This window comes from Pseudorasbora parva, chromosome 8 (genome assembly GCF_024679245.1).
Source record: "Pseudorasbora parva isolate DD20220531a chromosome 8, ASM2467924v1, whole genome shotgun sequence".
Lineage (NCBI taxonomy): Eukaryota > Metazoa > Chordata > Actinopteri > Cypriniformes > Gobionidae > Pseudorasbora > Pseudorasbora parva.
Genome location: NC_090179.1, coordinates 44,927,490 through 44,938,266, shown reverse-complemented (window position 1 = coordinate 44,938,266; position 10,777 = coordinate 44,927,490).

Below are 10,777 nucleotides of genomic sequence, written 5' to 3'. Positions count from 1 at the left end.
TGTCAAAATTGTACCTTTAGCTTGTCGCTGGGGCAGTACCCTTAAAAGCACATCTTTGTGCCTTTTTTTACTCCTAAAAGGTGCAAATTAGTACCTTTGAGTACAAATGTGTACCTTAAGGTACGACTATGAACCTTTTTGTGGTAAAAAATGGTACAACGTTGTTCTTTTAAGGGTACTGCCCCAGAGACAAGCTGTTGTACCCCTAAAGGTACAATTTTGACACCCTATTTCTCTGTGTGTACAATGACCCTGATCAACATTTAACTTCATAAAACAAAGCATACCTCACAGTTTATATGATGCAGTTGTTTGGTAGAATATAAAATCTATAAGCATAAAACATTCGAGCATCGAAGAGCTTCACGTATCATCTTCACATAGCATGGCAGGGCACTCAAAATACATAGTCATCATAACTTACACTGAAAACAAAGAGCACTTTAAATAGTTAATCGAAGTCTACCAATGACGTGGTTCCCTGGCATGGAATGAGCATCTTGTCAATCACAATGTAGTAAATGCTGATGGCCAACTTGTGAGTTCCAGAGGCAAGGAGATGAGGCTGGCGATGTCCCTCCAGTTTCCCCAAGTGTTCTTCTAAGCTGCTGATCAACTGTGGGAAAAATTACATATCAATTTGCGTAATATTCTTACTAGTTCAGGGTTTCTGCAAGTATTATTAAATCCCCAAAAAAATGTTTTTATGCCATACAAACAAGCTTTTTAATGTAGTTTTGAATGACAATTTATTATGGTTTTCACAAAATATGACAACTGGAGTAATGATACTGGAAATCCAGCTTTCAATCACGGGAATAAATTATAATTTAAAATAAATTCCAATTTAAAAAAAATGGTTATTAATTAATAATTAATATTTTACAATATATACAATGTTATTGAATATTTGTTCAAATAAATTCAACCTTGGCGAGTAGGGTTGGGTATCGTAAAACAAATTTCCAAGAACTGGATATTCTATAAGATGCGTGCATTTCACTTCCATTAAACGATTCCTGTGTTCACGTTTTAATGTGATTTCACACTATTTAACTGCAGGAAAGGAAGCAAGTTGTGCACTGTTTGCATGGCATGCACACATCTGGAGCAAAACCACAAGAGAACAGTGATCCCGGTTCGCGTTCCCTGCCTGTGTCTGTTATCAAACTGTTCCATGCATTTCAACTGCATGGTAGTTTCGAGCTGGAACGGACTTCTTTCACATTAACCAACCAATATGCACAAACATACATTATCGTCATCACAGTATATCATCATAAACAAAGCCTTTTTTTGTCTTAAAAGGGTTAGTTCACCCAAAAATGAAAATTCTCACATTAATTCCTCTCCCTCCTGTGGTTGGCCAGCCGTCAGACCTCCGCTCATCTTCACACACAGATGAAGATATTAGTGTTGAAATCCGATGGCTCAGAAAGGCCTTCATTGACACCAATGTCATTTCCTCTCTCAAGACCCATAAAGGCACTAAAGACGTCGATACAAAGCCCATCTCACTACAGCGGCTCGACAATCATTTAATGAAGACAAGAGAAGAGTTTGTGTGCGCAAAAAAACTAAATAACGACTTATATAGTGATGGGCCGATTTCAAAACAAAGTTTCGAACCGTTATGAATCAGTGAATCGCTTCCCGAATCATAATAATCTTTCATCCATTCTCCTAGTCTTTCATACTTTTCTGTTGTTTTTATTTGTTTATTCCAGTGTTGTTTTATTACACTTTTTTCTGTTTAATATATTATTGAATTCATTCCGTTTTAATTTATTTCATTTATTCAATCTTTTGTTCTCCTCTGCTCTTTTGTTAATATTTTTTTTCAATTTTTTTTCTTGTTTATTTTTCAATTTGTTCACTCTTTCTGACTTTTTCTGTTTTTATTTGCTCATTCTTGAGTTTTAGCCGCCTTTTAACCATGTTAATTTATCACGTTTTTGTTCTTTTTTTCTCATTCCGTTTTCATGTTCTTTTGTAAAAAAAAACATCCTTGTTGTTTATCTTCTGCTCTTTTTCTGTTAGTTTTCTTTTGTTTGTTTTTGTTTGCTCTTTAGTTTTCCCTTTTACGTTTTTTTTGTTTGTTCTTTCATTATTATTTTTTTCACTCTTTCTGCAGATACTGAAGAATGAATCCAGTGCTTTGATGTTTATCCTATAATCTATTTATGCATTTTTCATGTTATTGTCACGTTAAACACAAAGGAAAACTAGTGCGAGGACTCAAGTGCAGAAAATGATCATTTATAATAACAAAACCCACGAGGGGGAAAACCATAAAATAGAAATACATAAACTGAAACCATACCAACACGGGGAAACGGGAGACGTAGACAGCCTTGCGATCCGACAAACACTGACAAACACAAGGAGATTAAGAAGGGAAGATATCAAGAGGGAACAGGTGGGAGAAATGAAACCAATAAGGAGATAACAAGCGGGGAGGGAACTAACAGAGACACGAGCACATGCTCAACATAACAATATCCACATATGCACACATGACAGGACAGGACAGGCGTGTGACAGTTATGTTGTGTAGTTTCACACACAGACACAGATGGGACAGTAAACTCATTCTTTTAGGATCATTAGACTCTGACGTCCAGCACACAACATGTTTTATACTGGTTAACAACTGGCCATGGAGTGAGCGTGAGATCTTTATTACACTTTCCTCAATGTATGTCATAAATATACAGGACGGTAAAACACACACACACACACACACACACAGACACACACACACACACACACACACACACACACACACACACACACACACACACACACAGACCTGCATCACTGGGCCAGGTATTGTCACATGCCTGTCCTGTCGTGTGTGCACTTGTGGGTTTTGTTATGTTGAGCATGTGCTCGTGTCCCTGTCAGTTCCCTCCCCCTTGTTATCTGATTATTGGTTAATTTGCCCCACCTGTTCTCCCTCATTATCTGCCTTGTTTGTTCCCTTTATAATCTCCTTGTGTTTGTCAGTCTGTGTTGGATCCTTGTGTAATGTCTGCGTCTTCCGTCCTCCCCGTGATTCTGTTGGTTTGTTTAAGTTTATATTTTATAGTGATGGGCAGACCGAGGCTTCGTGAAGCACTGAAACAGTTGAAGCAAATGTGCCGAAGCTTCGAAACAACACCCGACACCCGTCTCCATGACGACATCTAGTGGACACTGGCGTGTATTGATCTGAAATAACCTTGACAGTGATCTACTGTTTGTAAAAAACAAAAAAAAACAAAAAAAAAAACCACGTTTTTAACATCTGGCTCACAACTACTTGGTTTTGTAACCTGTAGCATCATCATTGTAAATAACTTTAGTCTTTTGTTTTTGTTTTTTTTTTGTCATGAAAAATGTATATTATTAAAAGAAATAAAGCCACAATGTGTCATTGGTTACATAACATTTTTATTCAAAAATATGAATTGCTCTGCATGGTGTCAACTTTATACATACATATACATATATATATATATATATATATATATATATATATATATATATATATATATATATATATATATATAATTTCTCTAGCCTTTGAAAGAAAAAATTCTCACAAGGTGGGACACTTGTGGCTGACATGCACAAATATTTTTTAGCAAGTAAATACAAATGAGGGAAAATTACTAAGTTAATGGATCATGCATTCTGGGCCAATACAATACTACACACATCTCACTTTATGTGGTGTTTCCAAATGGAAATGCTCCCACACCAGATGTAATGTCTGTTATGTGACATTTCTCATGTGGAGCCTCCGCTCCATATCACTTAAGAATATCTTCTATATCTATATATTATATATCTATAATTCTAATTTAGCCTATATGAATATGTCACCTATATCTATCCTAACTATCTGTCGCTGACTATACCTACCAGTCAATATATCTCATTTAAATCTAGCTTAAATATAACTAACCAAAGCGCACAATAAATCTCACTTATATCACAAAATCTCTCTCCTCTCACAAAAACCCACGAGGTAAAGATGGATTAACGTCACTTTTAAACTGTGGGGAATGAGGTTCATTCAGATGTGTGACTGTGCGGTTTGTTCCCGCCCCCTTTTAATCAAAGCAGTTTCGAAAGGCGCACCTGATGAAACACTTCGGCGCTTCGTTTAGCGGTAGTCACGTGACATGGGTGTGTCGAATCAAAGCTCGGAGCAGTGTTTCGAAGCATCCGCGCTTCGGGATCTCGATACAGCGTCGAAACGTCAGTTTCGCGTCAGCCATCACTAATATTTTATTATTCCATTATGTGTTTTTCCCCCTCGTGGGTTTTGTTTTGAGTTTATGTTTTATTTTTTATAAATAAATATATCTTTTTCTGCACTTGAGTCCTCGCACCCTTTTCCCTTGTATGTGACGTGACAGAAGGATCCAACCAATATGAGGACTCAGCGGAGAAAGAGGTCACCGCAATCCCCTCCCTCTGCTATCTCCTGTCCCCTCTGGGACCGTATAGTCCAGTTTAGCTCCCTTAGAGCTATGCGGCAACAAGGAACTGATCTGAGGGAATTTGCACAGGAGTTTAAGAGGGCTGCAGAGGGACTGGGATACAGAGATGAAACTCTTAAGGAGCTCTTCAATTATGCCCTCGACAAACCATTCGATTGGACTGTAATGAGGGCACTGGAGGGGGCAACATTCGAGGTGACTGTGGATTATTTCATTGGACAGCGGAGGAGGGCCCCTCTCCGGAGTCCGGTGGTACCTATGGATCCACTTCCGGTGGACCCTGTGCCGGTGGTCCCGGTGCCGGTGGATCGTGTTCCGGTGGTCCCAATGCCGATGGACCCAGTTCTGGTGGTCTTGAAACGGAGGAGGAGAAGGAAGGCTCCCTCCGTGCCTGTTCCAGTGGTCCCAGTTCAGGTGGATTATGTTCCGGTGGTCCCTGTTCCGGCAGATCATGTTCCGGTGGTCCCAATGCCAGCAGATCGTATTCCGGTGGTCCCAGTGCCGGTGGATACTGCTGGACTGGAGAAGTTTCCCCAACGCCCTGCCTGCGCCGCTGAGGCGCCCTGCTCTCCCTATGCCGCTGAGGCGCCCTGCTCTCCCTGCGCCCCTGAGGCGCCCTGCTCTCCCTGCGCCCCTGAGCAGTCCTGCTCTCCATGCGCCGCTGAGGCGTCCTGCTCTCTGTGCGCCGCTGAGGCGTCCTGCTCTCCGTGCGCCGCTGAGGCGTCCTGCTCTCCGTGCGCCGCTGAGGCGTCCTGCTCTCCGTGCGCCGCTGAGGCGTCCTGCTCTCCGTGCGCCGCTGAGGCGTCCTGCTCTCCGTGCGCCGCTGAGGCGTCCTGCTCTCCGTGCGCCGCTGAGGCGTCCTGCTCTCCGTGCGCCGCTGAGGCGTCCTGCTGTCCGTGCGCCGCTGAGGCGTCCTGCTGTCCGTGCGCCGCTGAGGCGTCCTGCTGTCCGTGCGCCGCTGAGGCGTCCTGCTGTCCGTGCGCCGCTGAGGCGTCCTGCTCTCCGTGCGCCGCTGAGGCGTCCTGCTCTCCGTGCGCCGCTGAGGCGTCCTGCTCTCCGTGCGCCGCTGAGGCGTCCTGCTCTCCGTGCGCCGCTGAGGCGTCCTGCTCTCACCGCGCCGCTGAGGCGTCCTGCTCTCCGTGCGCCGCTGAGGCGTCCTGCTCTCCGTGCGCCGCTGAGGCGTCCTGCTCTCCGTGCGCCGCTGAGGCGTCCTGCTCTCCGTGCGCCGCTGAGGCGTCCTGCTCTCCGTGCGCCGCTGAGGCGTCCTGCTCTCCGTGCGCCGCTGAGGCGTCCTGCTCTCCGTGCGCCGCTGAGGCGTCCTGCTCTCCGTGCGCCGCTGAGGCGTCCTGCTCTCCGTGCGCCGCTGAGGCGTCCTGCTCTCCGTGCGCCGCTGAGGCGTCCTGCTCTCACCGCGCCGCTGAGGCGTCCTGCTCTCACCGCGCCGCTGAGGCGTCCTGCTCTCACCGCGCCGCTGAGGCGTCCTGCTCTCACCGCGCCGCTGAGGCGTCCTGCTCTCACCGCGCCGCTGAGGCGTCCTGCTCTCACCGCGCCGCTGAGGCGTCCTGCTCTCACCGCGCCGCTGAGGCGTCCTGCTCTCACCGCGCCGCTGAGGCGTCCTGCTCTCACCGCGCCGCTGAGGCGTCCTGCTCTCACCGCGCCGCTAAAGCGTCCTGCTCTCACCGCGCCTCCCTGGCGCCCCCTGCACTCACCGCGCCTCTCTGGCACCCTGCTCTCACCGCGCCTCCCTGGCGCCCTGCTCTACCCGCACTGCCCTGGCTGCCTGAACTCTATGGGCCGCCCCGGCCGCTTGAACTCGGTGGGCCTCCCGAACTCGGTGGGCCTCCCGAACTCGGTGGGCCGCCCTGGCCATTCGAACTTTGTGGGCCACCATGGCCTCCTGAACTTTTTGTTTTCCTCGTTCCTCCCTTGTTTACCCCTCCCTTGTCTGTACCTTCTTTGTCTGTCCCTCCCGTGCCCCCCTGGTCTGTCCCTCCCGTGCCCCCCTGGTCTGTCCCTCCCGTGCCCCCCTGGTCTGTCCCTCCCGTGCCCCCCTGGTCTGTCCCTCCCGTGCCCCCCTGGTCTGTCCCTCCCGTGCCTCCCTGGTCTGTCCCTCCCGTCCCTCCCTGGTCTGTCCCTCCCGTCCCTCCCTGGTCTGTCCCTCCCGTCCCGCCCGGGTCTGTCCCTCCCGTCCCTAGTGGAGCGTCTGGTAGCCGCTCCTTAAGGAGGGGGTAATGTCACATGCCTGTCCTGTCGTGTGTGCACTTGTGGGTTTTGTTATGTTGAGCATGTGCTCGTGTCCCTGTCAGTTCCCTCCCCCTTGTTATCTGATTATTGGTTAATTTGCCCCACCTGTTCTCCCTCATTATCTGCCTTGTTTGTTCCCTTTATAATCTCCTTGTGTTTGTCAGTCTGTGTTGGATCCTTGTGTAATGTCTGCGTCTTCCGTCCTCCCCGTGATTCTGTTGGTTTGTTTAAGTTTATATTTTATTATTCCATTATGTGTTTTTCCCCCTCCTGGGTTTTGTTTTGAGTTTGTTTTATTTTTTATAAATAAATATATCTTTTTCTGCACTTGAGTCCTCGCACCCTTTTCCCTTGTATGTGACGTGACAGGTATTTAGGTTTTCCAGTCCAGTGAATTTCAGTGTTTGTTGTAAATTGCTCTAGATCTCAGACGTGATTGATGTTTTACTCTAAACTCTGATTTTAGACGCGTCACAACACACTTAGACGCCTAATGGCATTATGTAAAATAGATTGTAGTGTATCTGTCTTTGTGTGATCGTAACAAAACGGCAAGGCAGTTCAGCAGAAGCCCTGCTGTTACAGTGAAACCAAAGCGCTATAATTACTGACCCGTGTGTGTGTGTGTGTGTGTGTGTGTGTGTTCAAAAACCTGATTTAACCTGTCTGTTGCACAAAGCTGGTTTCAGTTGTTACCCAGGTAAATTCGAGATTAGTTTGAGCAAACTCTGGTTTTTCTGGCTCAAGAAGATGGATTGGTTTTTAGCGGTGTTTATCACCATAGTAACTCGCACTGTACGGCTAACTTGCTCTGGAGCAGGTTTTATTCTGGGTTAGAGATCACAAACCCAAACTGGACCAATCAGCTACAAGTAAAGACACACTAAAGCCACACCCCCTGTATCTCTCGTTCCAAATTAAAGCAGTTCATAATGAAAACAACTGTAGAAATAAAATTGTGGTGCTAATTCTTTAAATTCTCTTAAATCTTTTGGTGCTAATTAATTATTATATTTATATTATTATATTTATATTATTTATATATGAATTATAATCACTTTGAATTAATATATGTTCATATAAATACTATATTGATTGACAAGTAGCCAAATAGTAAATATAATACATGCATTCATAATTATTTTGAGCTCTTTGTGAACCTATAATTATTAGGCATATTTCTTTGATTCACGTCATGCATTGATATAGTGAGATATTCTTTCAGCTGCCTTCTCAAACTGTCGCTGCAGTGTTTATTCCTGCTTTGTAAACACATTTAATTTCATGTTCATTTTCAAAACGACCTCTCAATCTTCAGAAGAGAAGTGAGTCAAACGGGCACTGTGATTGGCTGTTTGCCTCACGTGTCACACTTTCAGGTGCACGCGCTTCAGAGTTAATCGCTAACTCTGGATTAAACCTGAGTCGACAGAGAACGTTTATGCCAAGCTTTGAGAAACGGTTGACCTTGATCTAATCCAGGTTGGATTTATCTGGATTTGTCAAACTCTAAACCTACTCTGAGTTTATTCAACTAGCTTTATGCAACAGGCCTTTTGCAACATCAAGCACATTTTCTCTAGATGCATATTAACAACTAACAATGTATTATATACTAACAGTATAAACAATTTATATTAAATTCATAGTTCAGGCCACAAGCACTCGACACACAACAGATTAATGTGGGGCATCAGACAGACATATTCTGAATTCTGAACTCTTAGAGGGTATGAGTGTTTGTTTGAATGTGTTTGTGTGTTAAGATCCATTCAACAACTCTCCATATAGCAACACACATTCATACAAACACACAAACAAGCTTGAACACTTGTTGTTCGTTCTGAGGCTCTGGTGGTAGTTATTTTTTTATGAGAAGTAGAATAATTGTATTTATCTGCACAGTCAGGTACAGCTGAAACAGTGTTCTTCCGCAAAATGCATACATGGCCAAACATTTACATTTACCTTGAATAATGCAGACAAATATTATGACTGGATAAGGGAATGTGTTAAATAGGAGAGATGCAGTTTATATCAGCACAGATCCAATATGATCACCACGGATCATGTTGATATTGAAAAGATGAAACTTGTATGTGTTTTACGTGCAACGTTAATGCAAAGTGTTTTTGTTGTTGTTGTTGTTGTTTTTACTAAAACCCTAGACGTGAGGAAACATTAATATTCTCACGATACTGTAATTGAGCCTTAAATCAACACTTCAATAAATGCCAGCACCATTTATGATTAAAACATGTTTAATACTTTAATTCAAATGTAATACAACTGTTATTAAAAACATGATTTATACATTCAAGTTTCCATTGTGTGTCTTCCAAAAGTGAGCTTGAACTGTTTCATAATCATGAAAAATGAATCTTTCATTAGTCTTTGTCTCCCTCTCCTGGTAAAACACAAACAGACATATTTTTAAAATTATATTTTCTGTAACAAAACTCCAACCTTTTTGAGTTTATACTGTGTGTTTATAGAAATAAAATGGTTAATCTGTGAATGAGAAACTTTAATTTGCTGCTGAAATAAAAGGTGTTTCACTGCCGCCTCATCAGGTATGTCAGAGGATCGTTGAAATCTAAATGAAGTCTTAATTTATAACAGTGAAGTCACTGCATCTTCAGTCTCTGTTGATTCTGTTGACTGTGAGTCTCTGTAGTGGATCCTTATTCACCATCAGATCAACAGCAGAACATCAGACATACCTTACTAATATTAACTGGCCCAGCATTCTCAGGGACGAAGATCCTGAAATCATCTGCACAAACTTTACCTTCATACTGCAAGATGCCATGGCATTATATATTCCCAACAAGACCATCACCAAAAAGCCCGGGTATAAAGCCTGGTTCAACGCAGAGTGCAGAAGATTAGCCATGAGAAAAAGAAAGCTTTATCACAACATACGGACCTCCAATGGCCCGGCTATGAAACGGAAGATCCTCAAGGCAAGAGCAGCTTTCAATCAAGCTAAAAACCATCAAGCCATAAACTAATTTCTAATAAACAGTATGGATTTAAACCGAACCACAGCATAGCAGATCTCCTTACAGTTTTGTCGCAGACGTGGAACAACATCTTAGACAAAGGAGGTGAGGTCTACATTGTTGCAATAGACATTAAAGGAGCTTTCGACCAGGTTTGGCATAACTAGTTGCTGGATAAGCTTTCTGCTAAAGGCTTAACCTGGAAGGAAGATCCATCCAGGTCGTGCTCTCTGGTCAGTCCTCATCACCTCAACCAATCAACGCCTCGGTGCTCCAGGGTTCCATTCTCGGCCCACTATTATTCTCCATCTTCTTAGACGATGTTGTAGAACAGTGCGATAATAGCATTTTTCTACATGCGGATGATTCCACCATTTACGCCCCAGTAACGTCACTTAATGGTCCCAATGTGGTGGCATCCCTAAAAAAAAAGACCTGGTGAATATTCGCAGGTGGGCTGACACCTGGAAGGTCACGTTCGAGCCTAGCAAATGCAAGGCCATGGTTCTGTCGAGAAAGAGGCTTCCATCCTGCCCAGACCTTTTTTGGGGGGCAACCAGAATTGACCTTTGTGAACAGTTGAATATTCTGGGACTATGTATCGATAAGAAGTTGCTATGGACTAATCATCTGTCAAACATCTGCAAGCGTGCTGGACAGCATCTTGGAGCTCTGCGTAGGATGGCCAACAAGCTTGATGTTAAAGGTAGGGCCAATGTCTATAAGGCACAAGTCAGGAGTACTATGGAGTTCTCATGCCTTGCCTGGATGAACACATCACAGACCACCCTTGGGCAGCTTGACAACATCCAGAAAAAGGCACTGAAAATCACTGGGGAGGATGAGGACACTGCCCAAAGGAAATATGCAATCAGCCAGCTCAGCCAACGTAGAACTGTTGCAGCAACAACTGTACTTTTTAAAATGCGCACTGTCCAGAGGATCTCAAAGCTCTTCTACCTCCACCTGATCTCCTTTGCCGAACCACTCAGAGAGCACGACCAAGTCACGCTCCCCCCCCCCCCCCCCCCCCCC